This window comes from Apodemus sylvaticus, chromosome X (genome assembly GCF_947179515.1).
Source record: "Apodemus sylvaticus chromosome X, mApoSyl1.1, whole genome shotgun sequence".
NCBI lineage: Eukaryota > Metazoa > Chordata > Mammalia > Rodentia > Muridae > Apodemus > Apodemus sylvaticus.
Genome location: NC_067495.1, coordinates 150,743,672 through 150,759,597, shown reverse-complemented (window position 1 = coordinate 150,759,597; position 15,926 = coordinate 150,743,672).

The window sequence follows — 15,926 nt, the reverse complement described above, 5'->3', positions numbered from 1 at the left end:
GGAGTTGAGCTTAGTACAAGGAGACAAGGATGGATCAATTCCCATTCTTCTGCATGCTGACCTCCAGTTGAACCAGCACCATTTGTTGAAAAGGCTATCGTTTTTCCCCTGGATGCTTTCAGCTCCTTTGTCGAAGATCAAGTGACCATAAGTGTGTTGGTTCAGGTTTTTCCATTATTTGAGGTCTTCTTCCATTTCCTTCTTCAGACTCTTGAAGTTCTTGTCATACAAATCTTCCACACATTTGGTAAGAGTCACCCCAAGGTACTTTAAACTGATTGTGGCTATTGTGAAGGGTGTCATTTCCCTAATTTCCCTAATAAGAGATCTGATGGAAAATAAAAAGAAAAGAAAAAGAAAAATCGTGGTGGCGCTTGCCTTTATTACCAGCACTTGGGAGGCAGAGGCAGGCAGATTTCTGAGTTAGAGGCCAGCCTGGTCTACAGAATGAGTTCTAAGACAGCCAGGGCTACACAAAGAAACCCTGTCTCAAAAAATTGCTAAAATAATTGAAATATGAATTAGAAACATTTTCTGATAGAATTGAAGATTTACATGGAAACTATTTCTGAAAAAATTGTAGAAAATGTACAAAAGCATGTTAGAATTGAAGATTATCAAAATTTTATATAGATATAATAATGGTAGGCATAAAAGTATTCCTAAGTTGATTGAAAGTGGAATTATAAACATTTTCTGATAAACTTGAAGATTTGCATGGAAAATATTTCTGATAAAATTGAAGAAATATATAGAAAAACATGTTAAAATTAAAGATTGTCATGGAAATTATACAGATAAAATGATAGGCATAAAGATAATTCTAAGTTGATTGAAGGTGGAATTATAAACATTTTCAGATAAAATTGAAGATTTACATAGAAAATATTTCTGGTAAAATTCAAGAAATATATAGACATACACGTTAAAATTGACTATCTCATGGAAAATTTTACATATAAAATGGTAGATATAACAATGTTTTCTAAATTAATTGAAGGTCGAATCAGAAACATTTGTGATAAAATCAAAGATTTACATTGAAAACATTTCTGATAAAATAGAGGAAATGTATAGAAAGACATTAAAATTGAAGATTATCATAAGTACTGCAGATAAAATGGTAGACATAAAACGTTACTAAATTAATTAAAAGGGGAATTACAAACATTTTCTGATAAAATTGAAGAGTTATATGAGAAATATTTCATTAGTTTATGTCTTTTTATTGGGGAGTTGAGTCCATTGTTGTTAAGAGATATTAAGGAATAGTGATTGTTGCTTTCTGTTATGTTTGATGGTATTTTTATGTTCGTGTGGGTATTTTCTTAATATATATATATATTTTCTATATTCTTTGTTTACAATCCAAAAGCTTTCCCCTTTCCCAATTTCCCCCTCCCCATATGTCCCATTAGTCCTCTTCTCTCCATCCATTCTCCTATCTTTTCTCCTCCCTTTTCTCTGTCCGGGTACTCCCCTACAATGCTGGATCAAGCCTTTCCAGGATTAGGGCCCTCTTCTTCCTTCTTCATGGGAATCATTTGATATGCTAATTGTATCTTCAGTATTCAGAGCTTCAGGGCTAATTAATTAATTCAGGGCACCCCATCTCCAGGAAGTGCAAGAGGCCAGCAGTACAACAGGAGGCCAGCTGGGAGCAAGCAGCATGCTCTGGTGAGTCAGGCCCTGCAGAGCAGAAGATCCAGCCCTGAGGCCTCTGGCTGGAGCCTTCAGGCCTCTGCTTCGGGATCAGGAACAGCCTGGGCCATTGCAACCAGTCTCCAGGCAGTGCAGGAGGTCAGCTGTGTACCCGGAGACCAGCTGCGAAGAGGAAACTTGCACTGGTGAGTCCAGCATTGACAACAAGACCAACTAACACCAGTGAGAACTAAATGGCAAAAGGCAAATGCAGGAACATCACTAACAGAAATCAAGGCAATATGGCAGCATCTGAACCCCATTCTCCATTAGCAGCATGTCCTGGATACTCCAACACTCCAGAAAAACAAGATATGGATTTAAAATCACTGGTCATGATGCTGTTACAGGATCACATGAAGGACATAAATAAATCTCTTAAAGAAATTCAGGAGAAAATGGATCAAAAGTTAGAAGCCCTTACAAGGGAAACACAAAAATCATTGAAAGAAATTCAAGAGAATTCAGAAGCCAATAAGAAGGAAACACAAAAATCACTTAAAGAAATACAGAAGAACTTTGGTCAACAGGCTGAGGTCATGAAAGAAGAAACACAAAAATCTCTTAAAGAATTACATGAAAACACAAGCAAGTGAAGGAGCTAAGCAAAACCATGCAGGATCTAAAATCAGAAGTAGAAACATCTAAGAAATCTCAAAGGGAGACAACTTTGGAGATAGAAAACCTTGGGAAGAAATCAGGGGCCACAGATGCAAATATCAACAACAGAATACAAGAGATAGAAGAAAGAATCTCAGATGCTGAAGATACCATAGAAACCGTGGGTATCTTCTTTTGGGTTTGTTGGAAGAAGATTACTTTCTTTTTCTAGGGTGTAGTTTCCCTCCTGGTGTTGGCATTTTCCATTTATTGTCCTTTGTAGGGCTAGATTTGTAGAGAGACATTGTGTAAATTTGGTTTTATCATGGAATATCTTGGTTTCTCCATCTATGATAATTGAGAGTTTTGCTGGGTATAGTAGCCTGGGCTGGCATTTGTGTTCTCTTAGGGTCTGTATGAGATCTGCCCAGGATCTTCTAGCTTTCATCATATCTGGTGAGAAGTCTGGTGTGATTCTGATAGGTCTGCCTTTATAAGTTACTTGCCCCTTTTCCCTTACTGCTTTTAATATTCTTTGTTTAGTGCATTTGGTGTTTTGATTATCGTGTGCTGGGAGGACTTTCTGTTCTGGTCCAGTCTGTTTGGAGTTCTGAAGGCTTCTTGTATGGGCATCTCTTTCTCTAGGTTAGGGAAGTTTTCTTCTACAATTTTGTTGAAGATATTTACTGGGCCTTTAAGATGTAAATCCTAGCTCTTGTCTATACCTATAATCCTTAGGTTTGATCTTCTCATTGTGTCCTGGAGTTCCTGGATGTTTTGGGTTTTTAGCTTTATGCATTTTGCATTTTCTTTGACTGTTGAGTCAATGTTTTCTATGGTATCTTCAGCACCTGAGGTTCTGAAGATACTTGTTGACCTATGATCTCCTGTATTTCTTTAAGGGATTTTTGTGTTTCCTCTTTAAGGGCTTTTGCTGGTTGAACAATGTTCTCCTGTATTTCTCTAAGGGAGTTATTTAAGTATTTCTTGAAGCCCTCTATCAGCATCATGAGATATGATTTTAAATCCAACTCTTGCTTTTCTGATGTGTTGGGGTATCCGGGACTTGCTGTGGTGGGAGAACTGGGTTCTGATGTTGCCATGTGGCCTTGGTTTCTGTTGGTAGGGTTCTTGTGCTTGCCTTTCACCATCTGGTTATCTCTGGTGCTAGTTGGTACTGTTGTCTCTGGCTGGAGTTTGCTCCTCCTGTGGGCCTGTAAGTCTGTGTCCTTACTCCTCTGAGCTCAGAAGTGAAAGCACTGCTGGGAGATCACTCTCTCCTGTCAGGCTAAGCACAGAAATGCTGTGGAGTTTCCCTGGCTCCCTGGTACAAATGGCAAAAGGAAGACTTCCTTCCCAGGTGCTCCACTGATCTTATGCCCTGTGTGCTCCTAGCTGGTCCCCTCCAGAGAGAAGGTGGAGCTCTCATCTCTGTGTCCAGAAGTGAAAGTGCTGCTGGGAGATGACTCTCTCCTGGTGGGCTGTGCACAGAAGAGTGTGGGGTCTCCTGGCTCCCTGGTGCAAATGGTTGCGGGAAGACTTCTGTCTCAGCTGCTCCATTGATCTCAGAAGGCTGTGGAGTCTCCCAGCTCCCTGGTGCTGATGGCAGCAGGAAGACTTCCTTCCCAGCTGCTCCACTGATCTTATGCCCTGTGTGTCTTCAATGTTCTTGTCATACAAATCTTTCACTTGCTTTGTTAGGTTTGCAGCAAGATATGTTTTATTTTTATTTGCAGCTATTGTGAAGGGTGCTGTTTCCCTGATATCTTTCTTAGCCCATTTATCATTTGTATATAGGAGGGATATTGATTTTTATTTCTAGTTTTATATCCTGCCACATCACTGAAGGTCTTTATTAGCTGTAGGAGCTTCCTGGTAAATTTTTGGGGTCACTTAGTATATGATATGTATACTATCATATAATCTGCAAATAGTGATACTTTGATTTCTTCTTTTCCATTTTGTAGTTCCTTGATCTCTTTTAGCTGTCTCATTGCTCTAGCCAGAACTTCAAGTATTGTATTGAGTAGATAACAAGAGACTAGGCAGCCTTGTCTTGTCTCTGGTTTTTGTGGAATTGCCTACTTGATTATGGTGAACAATGTTTTTGGTTTGTTCATGGATTTTATGTGTGAGTATTTTATTGAGTGTATTTATATTAATGTTCATAAGAAATACTGGTCTGAAATTCTCTTTCTTGGTTGAGTCTTTGTGTGGTTTATGTACCAGGGTGACTGTGGCCTCATAAAATAAATTTATCAGTGTTCCTTCTGTTTTTATTTTGTGGAATATTGTGAGGAGTATTGGTATTAGCTCTTCTTTGAAATTCTGCTAGAATTCTTCCCTAAAGCCATCTGGCCCTCAGCTTCTTTTGATCAGGAGATTTTTAATGAGTGCTTCTATTTCCTTAGGGGTTATAAGCCTATTTAAATAGTTTGCCTGATCTTGACTTAACTTTGATAGGTGATATCAATCAAGAACATCATCCATTTCATTAAGATTTCCCAATTTTGTGTAGTACAGGTTCAAATGATTCCCAAGAAGAAGGAAGGAGAGGGCCTTGGTCCTGCAAAGGCTTGATCTAGAATTGTAGGGGAGTACCAGGACAGAGTAATGAAAGTGGAGTGATTGGGGAGTGGGCGAAGGGAAGAGGGCTTATGGGACTTATGGGGAGGGAGGAACCGGGAAAGGGGAAATCATTTGGAATGTAAACAAAGAATATAGAAAATTTAAAAAATCACTTTCAGTATAAACCATATAAAAAGAAAAAAAAAAAGAAACAAGACCTGATGATTTCATGTGTTTCCTCTGTGTCTGTTGTTTTGTGCCCATTTTCATTTCTGATTTTGTTCATGTGTGTATTCTCTCTCTGCCTTTTTGTTAGTTTGGCTACATGTTTGTCTATCTTGTTGATTTTCTCAAAGAACTAACTCTTGGTTTTGTTCATTCTTTGTATTTTTCTCTTTGTTTCTAATTGGTTTATTTAAGCCCCGACTTTCATTATTTCTTGCCATCTACTCCTCTTATGTGTGCTTGCCTCTTTTTGTTCTAAGGCTTTCAGGTCTTCTGTTAAGTTGATAATATGAGAACTCTCAAATCTTTTTATGTTGGCTCTCAGTGCTATGAACTTTCCTCTTACCACTGCTTTCACTGTGTCCCAAAATTGTGCCTTTATTTTCATTGAATTCTAGAAAGTCTTTGAATTCTTTATTTTTCCTTAAACCAGTGGTCATTGAGTCCAGGGAGTTTAGTTTCCACATGTTTTTTGGCTTTCTGTTGTTTCTGTTGTTGTTGAAAGACCACCTTTAAATCTGTGGTGGTCTGAAAAGGTAAAGGGGGTTATTTTAATTTTCTTGTATCTGTTGAGATTTGCTCTGTGACTGACTGTATGGTCAATTTTGGAGAAGGTTCTATGAAATGCTGAGAAGAGGGTATATTATTTGTATCTAGGGTGAAATGTTCTGTAGATTATCTGTTAGGTCCATTTGATTCATAATATCTGTTAGTTCCATCATTTCTATGTTTACTTTCTGTCTGGATGACCTGTCCACTGGTGAGAGAGGGGTGTTAAAGTCTCACTCATCCAATTTTAAGTAAAATGATCCAAAATTTCACAATCCACCAGAAAAGGACCATCCTTCTCCCTACCAGCATAGCAAGTTGTTCCTCATGTTCCAATGCTCTATCTCTTGTTCCTCTTTTCATTCCCCCCTATCCCAAAATGAACATAGTCAAAAAAAAAAAAAAGCCTTCCAGGCTTTGCCATAACCGGGGTCCATCTAGATGAGGCTGTCTAGGAACAAAAACAGTATGTGGTGTAAAGCGGAAATTTCTGTTTTCTTTGGAGACTCAGGTTATAATGATGTTTTACTGGGGCAGACAGGTAAAAAAAATATTTTGCTAGAGCAGACACATGAAAGAGAGTTTTCCTAAAGCAGACAGGGGGGAGAGGATGTTTTGCTATAGCAATTAAGTAAAAGGATGCATGATGTTTAGAAAGAACATAAATATGATCCCACAGACGGTGGGAGTTAGAGTATTGGTTTGACTTGTTCTGCCTTGCTAGTCTTTGCTGATGACATACATGTATTGGTTTGCCTTATATTGATTGAATTGATAAGTTTCACTTGTGGTGACTCTTTCCAAACATCATGTGTTCTCTCAAATGTCTGATTTAGCAAAACTCCTCTCATAAGACAGCTTCCAGAAAAATATCACATGACACAGCTGAGTCTCCAAAAAAATCCAGAAATTTCCACTTCAATATACATGTTCATTATAGTTATCTTAAGTGACAAGATGATGTTGGATTTTACATTCTTTTCCATAGTTTCCCATAATTTTTTATGTTTACCATGTATTGCATTTGTAAGCAAAACAAATCTAAAAAGTTATTCACCAATTATTGAGAAAAACTTCTAATTAGTTCCCAAGTGATCTGCTTTGCTGAAGTTTTAATTATCCTGTATAATTCATTAAAGGCTGAAAGTTCTTCTAATTGGTACCCTATTACCCATGCATTGAGGATGACTGTACCATAATGAAGTCCCTGAAGTCACTGAACATTGAGTACAGAGCTAGATACCATAGGGCCAACACATTGGGTTTTTTTTTTCTGTGTCTTTAAGCTGTTTCCAAAAAGCAACATATACTCATCTGTTCTTGAAAATTATCCTGAAGAGAACCCCTGATAGCTTGCTTCATCAACATTTTCTCAATACTACACAATGGAATTTGTATTCTGTTTCTTCAATTACTCACGTATAAACACACACATACTTAAAACATTAAAAATATGTGCAAGCAAGGCAAATGCTTGGCAAATAGCATCCCCTCTTCTCCATGTGGCCAGTCCTAACCTGAACCCTCTGAAGAACATAGCTTTCACATTTATAAATTATTGAAGACGTGTTTAGAGTATAATAAACATTTGAAAAGATCAACCTGTAATAAGTTAAGCCTAACAAATAAAAGGGACAGAGTGTATAAATTTGGGGAAAATGGAAATTAAACAAATATCTATTTTTTCAGATACTAAAGACATTTCTTGGAATTCTGAAATTCAAAACGTCCAATTATCTGTTCGTATCTGTGGGAGATTGGTTCCAGGGGCTTCTTAGATGCCTAATTTCTTACACTCAAGTCCTTTGTATAAGATGTCGTATTATCTACATATAACCTGTCCTCCCAGCAGCACTTTAAATGGTTTCTAGAATATTTTTAATTTCTAACACAATGTAAAGTTTATGCAGTTGTTATACTGTATTATTTAAACAAAAATGTTAGGAAAGTGTCTATTTTCTTATTTTAGTACAGATTTTTTGAATATTTCCTTTCAATGTTAGTTATCTCTAAAGATTTTGGATGGCCAAGAATATATAGCACATGAATTGGATATCCTGTGCTATAATAAATAATCAACTCTTAACCAACTCAACTGTGCATTGGTTTCAGTTCCCAAATATGTCTCTATCATTTGGTATTAGTCTTAGCAATATGCATTTCCACAGACTGTTAGCTCCCTTTCTATCTGAGCAATTGCTTTAGTCATGTTCTATTTAATATCTGTAGGCTATCAGAGGCCAAGAGGACAATATCTTTCAACTATGTGAGGGCAAAGTATTTTCCTTGTTTATTTCAGATTTTGAGGATTTTTCCTGTAAAGATTTGACCTAAATAGAACTCTTCCTCTTGGAAGGGGCATGCAGCTATCATAGGATTGCCTTAGACCAGGGAAGGCCGAGCTGCACCTGACAGGGCTGGTGGACCTGCTCTTCCATAGATGGTCCTTCCAATGGTATGTTTCTCCTTTCTGTCCCCATAGCCTGATCTACTCACTATTTCTGACTGGTACTCTGGGTGGTAATCAAAGCCTGATCTCCATGACTGGTAGTGGCCTGATTATATTCCAGTCAGTCCTATCCCCAAAATATGTGCACCTATGGATGAGGGTGTGTGAATGTGTGTGTGTGTGTGTGTGTGTGTGTGTGTGTGTGTGTGTGTGTGATATGTATGTATATGTATGTATGTATGTATGTATGTATGTATGTATATATATGGTGTGTGTGTGTGTGTGTGTGTATGTGTGTGTGTGAGAGAGAGAGAGAGAGAGGGGGGGGAGGAGAGAGAGAGGTGGTGGGGAAAGGACATTCTAAGCAATTACAATGCTTAGACTAATGGGTCAGTACTCCAGTCAGTACTCTTTACCTTTTAGAATTTTTTATTACACACATTATTTCTACACAAGAATACACATTTACACAAAAGTATAGAAAAGAACATTTTTTAAAATCTTTGCTTCATAGAGCTGAATTGTCAGTATTTTATATGTTTATTGTGAAAATAAGAGAGGATTTATTACCTTTGTATCTGTTTTCACAGTCACAATACTGAATAGCTCCAACAACACAATAGTCTCTCATGTTGGTCTCTTGTGATCATACCTATCACTCCTAGTCACAAAGATGTAAGCCAATCCATCAGGACTGTGATTCAACCAGTCAGAGCTAATGCTTCTTGAAGAAATAGCAGGAGAAGAAACTACCTTACCTTGCTCAAGTGAATAATTACCCATCAGAGGCTATAAGAATATTGCATGTCCTTTGAAACACAGACGCCATGTGGGGCTGGAGTAGAATGTCAGCTACTATTTTGGCCACTGTTTTTCCCCTATTAACATTTATTTGCCTTTTCTCTCTCCAGAACTATATGGATTTCATGTGGCTACCACTCCAATTGTCTGGCAAAATACTTAAGTTGGCTAAAGTTCCCATCAAAGACTTCAGGGTAGTCAAGTGTGCCAAGCCTAGGCTGTATCATTACTCAACTCTCAGATGGAAGAGCAGCTCAGAACTTTTCTAAGCTATGGAAAATCCTCATTGCCATTGGTTTGACACCTAGATGCTGGGTTTTGAGCTGAATGTGACTCTCCATGAATCTTTCTATTCAATTCTCACTACAATCTAAAGATGTGTTAGCAGTTTTACTATATTCAGAGTCAATACCAGCCTATCTTTCAACATGGCACCAATAGCAGCACTGGGATTTTTTAAAAAGTCTACCTTCTGCATTTATTTCTGAGCTCCCAGTCACAGATTATATTCATTATCTTATCTCAAAGAATTTTTTTTTGCCTTGTCCTTGACATAAGAATATACTTAGATGGGTACCAAGGGATAAAGTATCTTGTTGCATGAATTTCTCAGGGAGACATAAAAGAAATGATTACCCATGAGTTTGAAAAACACATTGATTTTTTAAATATAACTGTCCAGGTAGTGTAATCACTTTTAGATGTCATAGCTGAAAATGAGCTTCATGTGGAACTGTGTATCATGTAAAATATTAGAATACTTTATGGAGATGACTGAAGCCTTGTTATTTTCCAGTCTATATGCCCCCTCCCATGTTCTGATTTTGCATGTGTTCAGTGGGACAGATTCATCAGGCACCCAGGGGAAAACGACTTAGTCTTTGTGAAGGTATCTTTTCCTGGTTATCTGAGGCTTAGCACATAATGAATGGTCACATGAAAGACTCCTATTAGTGGCTTTGATTAATTTTGTATTTTTAGTGCTCCTTTTCCTGTTGTTTTCTTCATAAGATCAAACCCCAAAGATGGCCTAGGTATCTATTTCTCCTAAGTTACCACAATCTATACTGTTCTTAGCTCACCTCACTAGCTTCTCTTCCCTTACCTTCTCTTCTCTTTTATTTATTTTATCCTAAATTCAAATCATTCCTGTTCTGCACCACAGCTAGTGGCAGCAGTGTACAAAATATCTTCAAAAATGGATGTGATCCCCATACCTGGGCTAGCTAGTGTGATTGCACTGGGCATAATTCAGTAGTTATAAGTGAGGCTGTCAGTTCCAATAGGTATGTTCTGCATGCATTTGTCACAGGACTATCAGATAAGACTACACATTGCTGTAAATATACAAATATACATGCTACTTTCATAGAGTCTGATTTTGTGCAACACTAGAAAGGTGTTTGTTCTAAGATGTCAATCTAACCCATTATTAGGTTTTTAAAATGTTCTCTGAAGCAGATCCAGTAATAGATTTTTTTTTGTGCTTGAGGAATTTATATATGACTAGCATTTCTTGTATGTTTTGCTTCCACTCTCTTTTCAAGACTCTGGTGTCAGCCATGAAATAAGGTAGAAGTCCAATATATTGCACAAAATTCTTAATTTGACCCTAAGCTTCCTGAACTCTGCTTCAATTCTACATGTCTCATATTTATCACATCATATAAGAGATGGACAACTTGAACAATATGGGGTTCCAAAAAATGTGCCAATACCCCAGAAGTCTTAGGAACAACACTCATTATTATTTTACATTCATTGGTAAGGCTGCTGCAAAATTTTTCTCAATGACTATTTTTAAATATCATAGATGCCTTATCATAAAGCTCTCTAAAATTGTATGGCTATGACAGACCTTTGCCTGTTATGGGGAATGACTCCTCCATCATTTCAGGTCTGATTATATATCTTCCAGATTTTCTCTAAATCTGTAAGATACTTATGGATTGATATGATTTCATATATATAACTATTCTAGTTAGTTTGTGTCAACTTGACACAAGTTATATGAGAAGGGGAAACCACAGTTGAGAAAATGCATCCATAAGATTGGCCTATAAACAAACTTGTGGGGACATTTCCTTGATTAAGAATGGAAGTGGGGGGTTTCCAAATGCCAGAGAGATCTGACAGTGCCAGGTATGCAGACATAGTCTGAGGCTAATCCTGCTTGGGTGTAAGCCTGTCAGGATTTTGCCTGCACCCAGGCCCTGGGCAGCTCGGTGGGCCGTCTGTGTGCCAACATATTAAGGGTTTATTTGCCCTGCAGATTGCCCAGCACTTGCAGGGGTGCACTGCCATCTTGGCTACCAGATGCCAGAGAGATCTAACAGACAGAGTCAGCTAGCAGACATAGCCCGATGCTAACATTGCTTGGGCCTAAGCCTGTCAGGCTTTTACCTGGACTCAGGGCCTGGGCAGCTTGGCAGGCTGTTTGTGCACCAACCCGGTTGGGAGATCTTTTGCCCTGCAGAGGGATCAACACTTGGAAAAGGTCCCTGCAGCATCCACCATCTTCAGTCCCTGAAGGAGCACATGGGCAGCACCAGGTTCACAGAGACAACCCGAGTATAGCATTGCTTGAGGCAGGACACACTAGGGCTCCAAGGGCACCCAAGAGGAGGGCAGCACATCAGCAATCTGTGCCAGGGGAAACTCAGTCATCCAGAGGTGCTGAAATAGCCTTACAGGCTCACAGGAGGTTCAAACACCAGCCAGTGACAACAAGACCAACGAACACCAGAGATAACAAGATAGAAAAGGCAAATGTATCAACGTTACTAACAGAAATCTAGGCAATATGGCAGCATCTGAACCCAATTCTCCAATAACAGCAAGTTCTGGATACCCCAACACACCAGAAAAACAAGATTTGGATTTAAAATCACTGGTCATGATGCTGCTAGAGGAACACAAAAAGGACATAAATAAATCTCTTAAAGAAATACAGGGGAACATGAATAAATTAGAAGCCCTTACAATGGAAACACAAAAATCACTTAAAGAAATTCAGGGCACAGCTTGTTCTGGTAGCACGGAGCTTAGGTTCCAGTCCTGAGGCCTCTGGCAGGAGCCCTCAGATCGCTCCGCTTCTGGATCCAGATCAGCCTGGGCGGCAACATCACATCTCCAGGTCCTGCAAGAAGCAAAAGGGGCTTCCGGGAGGCCAGCGGGAGAAGTCACTGTGCTCTGTTGAACCCAGCGGGCCCGGCAGGAGCCTTCAGGTGTCTGCGTTGGGATCTGAACAGCCTGGGCCACAGCACTCGGTCTCCAGGCAGTGCAGGAGGTAAGCTGTGAACCAGAGGCCACCTGGGAAGGGGCAGCTTGCACTGGTGAGTACAGCATTGACAAGACCAACTAACACCAGTGAGAACTAGATGGCAAAAGGCAAATGCAAGAACGTCACTAATAGAAATCAAGGCAATGTGGCAACATCTGAACCCAATTCTCCTTTACCAGCATGTCCTGGATACCCCATCACACCAGTAAAGCAAGACTTGGATTTAAAATCACTGGTCATGATGCTGGTACAGGAACACATGAAGGATATACTTAAAGAAATTCAAGAGAAAATGGATCAAAAGTTAGAAGCCCTTGCAAGGGAAACACAAAAATCATTGAAAGAAATTCAGGAGAATACAAAAGCCAATAAGGAGGAAACGCAAAAAAACAAACAAACAAAAAAAAAAACCACTTAGAGAAATACAGGAGAACTTTGGTCATCAGGCCGAGGTCATGAAAGAGGAAACACAAAAATCTGTTAAAGAATTACAGGAAAGCACAAACAAGCAAGTGAAGGCGCTAAGCAAAACCATCCAGGATCTAAAATCAGAAGTAGAAACAACTAAGAAAACTCGAAGGGAGACAACTTTGGAGATAGAAAGCCTTGGGAAGAAATCAGGGGACATAGATGCAAATATCAACAACAGAATACAAGAGATAGAAGAAAGAATCTCAGATGCTGAAGATACCATAGAAACCATGAACTCAACAGTTAAAGAAAATGCAAAATGCAAAAAGCTTGCAACCCAAAATATCCAGGAAATCCAGGACACAATGAGAAGACCAAACCTAAGGATTATAGGCATAGATGAGAGTGAAGATTTACAACTTAAAGGGCCAGCAAATATCTTCAATAAAATTATGGAAGAAAACTTCCCTAACCTAAAGAGAGAGATGCCCATGAATATACAAGAAGCCTACAGAACTCCAAACAGACTGGACCAGAACAGAAATACTTCCCGTCACATAATAATCAAAACACCAAATGTACTAAAGAAAGAAAGAATATTAAAGGCAGTAAGAGAAAAAGGCCAAGTAACATATAAAGGAAGACCTATCAGAATCACAGCAGACTTTTCACCTGAGACTATGAAGGCTAGAAGGTCCTGGGCAGATCTCATGCAGACTCTAAGAGACCACAAATGCCAGGCAAAACTACTATATCCAGCAAAACTCTCAATCACCATAGATGGAGAAACTAAGATATTCCATGACAAAACCAAGTTTACCCAATATCTATCCACAAACCCAGCGCTACAAAGGATAATAGGAGGAAAACAGCAATACAAGGAGGGAAACTTCACCCAGGAAAAAGCAAGATAGTAACCTTTCATCAAACCCAAAAGAAGTTAACCAATCAAATTTAAAAAATAATGTCAGCCGGGCGGTGGTGGCACACGCCTGTAATCCCAGCACTCTGGGAGGCAGAGGCAGGCTGATTTCTGAGTTCGAGGCCAGCCTGGTCTACAGAGTGAGTTCAAGGCTACAGAGAGAAACCCTGTCTCGAAAAAAACAAATCCAAAAAACAAAACAAAAAAAAATGTCAAAAATGGCAGGAAGTAACAATCACTATTCCTTAATATCTCTTAACATCATTGGACTCAATGCCCCAATTAAAAGACATAGAGTAATCGACTGGATACGTAAACAGGACCCTACATTTTGCTGCATACAGGAAACACACCTCAGGGTCAAAGACAAGCACTATCTTAGAGTAAAAGGCTGGAGGACAATTTTACAAGCAAATGGACTCAGGAAACAAGCTGGAGTAGCCATTCTAATATCAGATAAAATTGACTTTCAACCCAAAGTCATCAAAAGAGACTCTGAGGGACACTTCTTGCTGGTCAACGGAAAAATACAACAAGAAGAACTCTCAATCCTGAACATATATGCTCCAAATGCAAGGGCACCCTCATTCATAAAAAGACACTTTATTAAAGCTCAAAGCACACATTGCACCTAACACAATAATTGTGGGTGACTTCAACACTGCACTCTCCTCAATGGACCGATCAGGAAAACAGAAACTAAACAGGGACACAATGAAACTAATTGAAGCTTTGGACCAATTAGATTTAACAGATATATATATAGGCAAAAGGTATATTCTTTTGCTTTAGGATATATATATCCTATATATATATATATCCTAAAGCAAAAGAATATACCTTTTTCTCAGCACCTCATGGTACCTTCTCCAAAATCGACCACATAATTGGTCACAAGACAGACCTCAACAAATATAAGAAGATCGAACTAATCCCATGCCTTCTATCAGATCACTATGGAGTAACAGTGGTCTTCAATAGCAACAAAAACAACAGAAAACCCACATACACGTGGAAACTGAACAATATTCTACTCAATGATACCTTGGTCAAGGAAGAAATAAAGAAAGAAATTAAAGACTTTTTAGAACTTAATGAAAATGAAGACACAACATACCCAAATCTATGGGATACAATGAAAGCAGTGCTAAGAGGAAAACTCATAGCCCTGAGTGCCTCCAAAAAGAAAATGGAGAGAGCATACACTAACAGCTTAACGACACACCTGAAAGCCCTGGAACAAAAAGAAGTTATTTCACCCAGGGGAGTAGAAGGCAGGAAATCATCAAACTCAGGGCCGAAATCAATCAAGTAGAAACAAAGAGAACCATACACAGAATCAACAAAACCAGGAGCTGGTTCTTTGAGAAAATTAACAAGATAGATAAACCCTTAGCCAGACTAACCAAAGGACACAGAGACAGTTTCCAGATTAACAAACTTAGAAATGAAAAGGGGGATATAACAACAGAAACTGAGGAAATTCAAAAAATCATCAGATCCTACTACAAGAGCCTGTACTCAACACAACTGGAGAATCTGGAGGAAATGGACAGTTTCCTAGACAGATATCTGACACCAAAACTAAATAGGGATCAAATAGATCAACTAAACAGTCCCATAACACCTGAAGAAATAAAAAGGGTCATAGAACGTCTCCTAACCAAAAAAAGTACGTGATCAGAAGGCTTCAGTGCAGAGTTCTATCAGACCTTCATAGAAGACCTAACACCAATACTCTTCAAACTATTCCACAAAATAGAAACAGAAGGAACTCTACCCAACTCATTCTATGAAACCACAATTACGCTGATACCAAAACCACACAAAGATCCAACAAAGAAAGAGAACTTCAGGCCAATTTCTCTTATGAATATTGATGCGAAAATACTTAATAAAATTCTTACCAACCGAATCCAAGAACACATCAAAACGATCATCCACCATGATCAAGTAGGCTTCATCCCAGGGATGCAGAGATGGTTCAATATAAGGAAATCCATCAATGCTATCCACTACATAAACAATCTCAAAGAAAAAAAACATATGATCATCTCATTAGATGCAGAAAAAGCATTTGACAAAATCCAGCATCCTTTCATGCTAAAAGTATTGGAAAGAACAGGAATTCAAGGCCCATACCTAAACATCGTTAAAGCAATACACAGCAAACCGGTAGCCAACATCAAACTAAATGGAGGGAAACTTGAAGCAATCCCATTAAAATCAGGGACTAGACAAGGCTGCCTTCTCTCTCCATATCTTTTCAATATAGTACTTGAAGTTCTAGCTAGAGCAATTAGACAACATAAGGAGGTCAAGGGGATACAAATTGGAAAGGAAGAAGTCAAATTATCACTATTTGCAGATGACATGATAGTCTACTTAAGTGACCCAAAAACCTCCACCAGAGAACT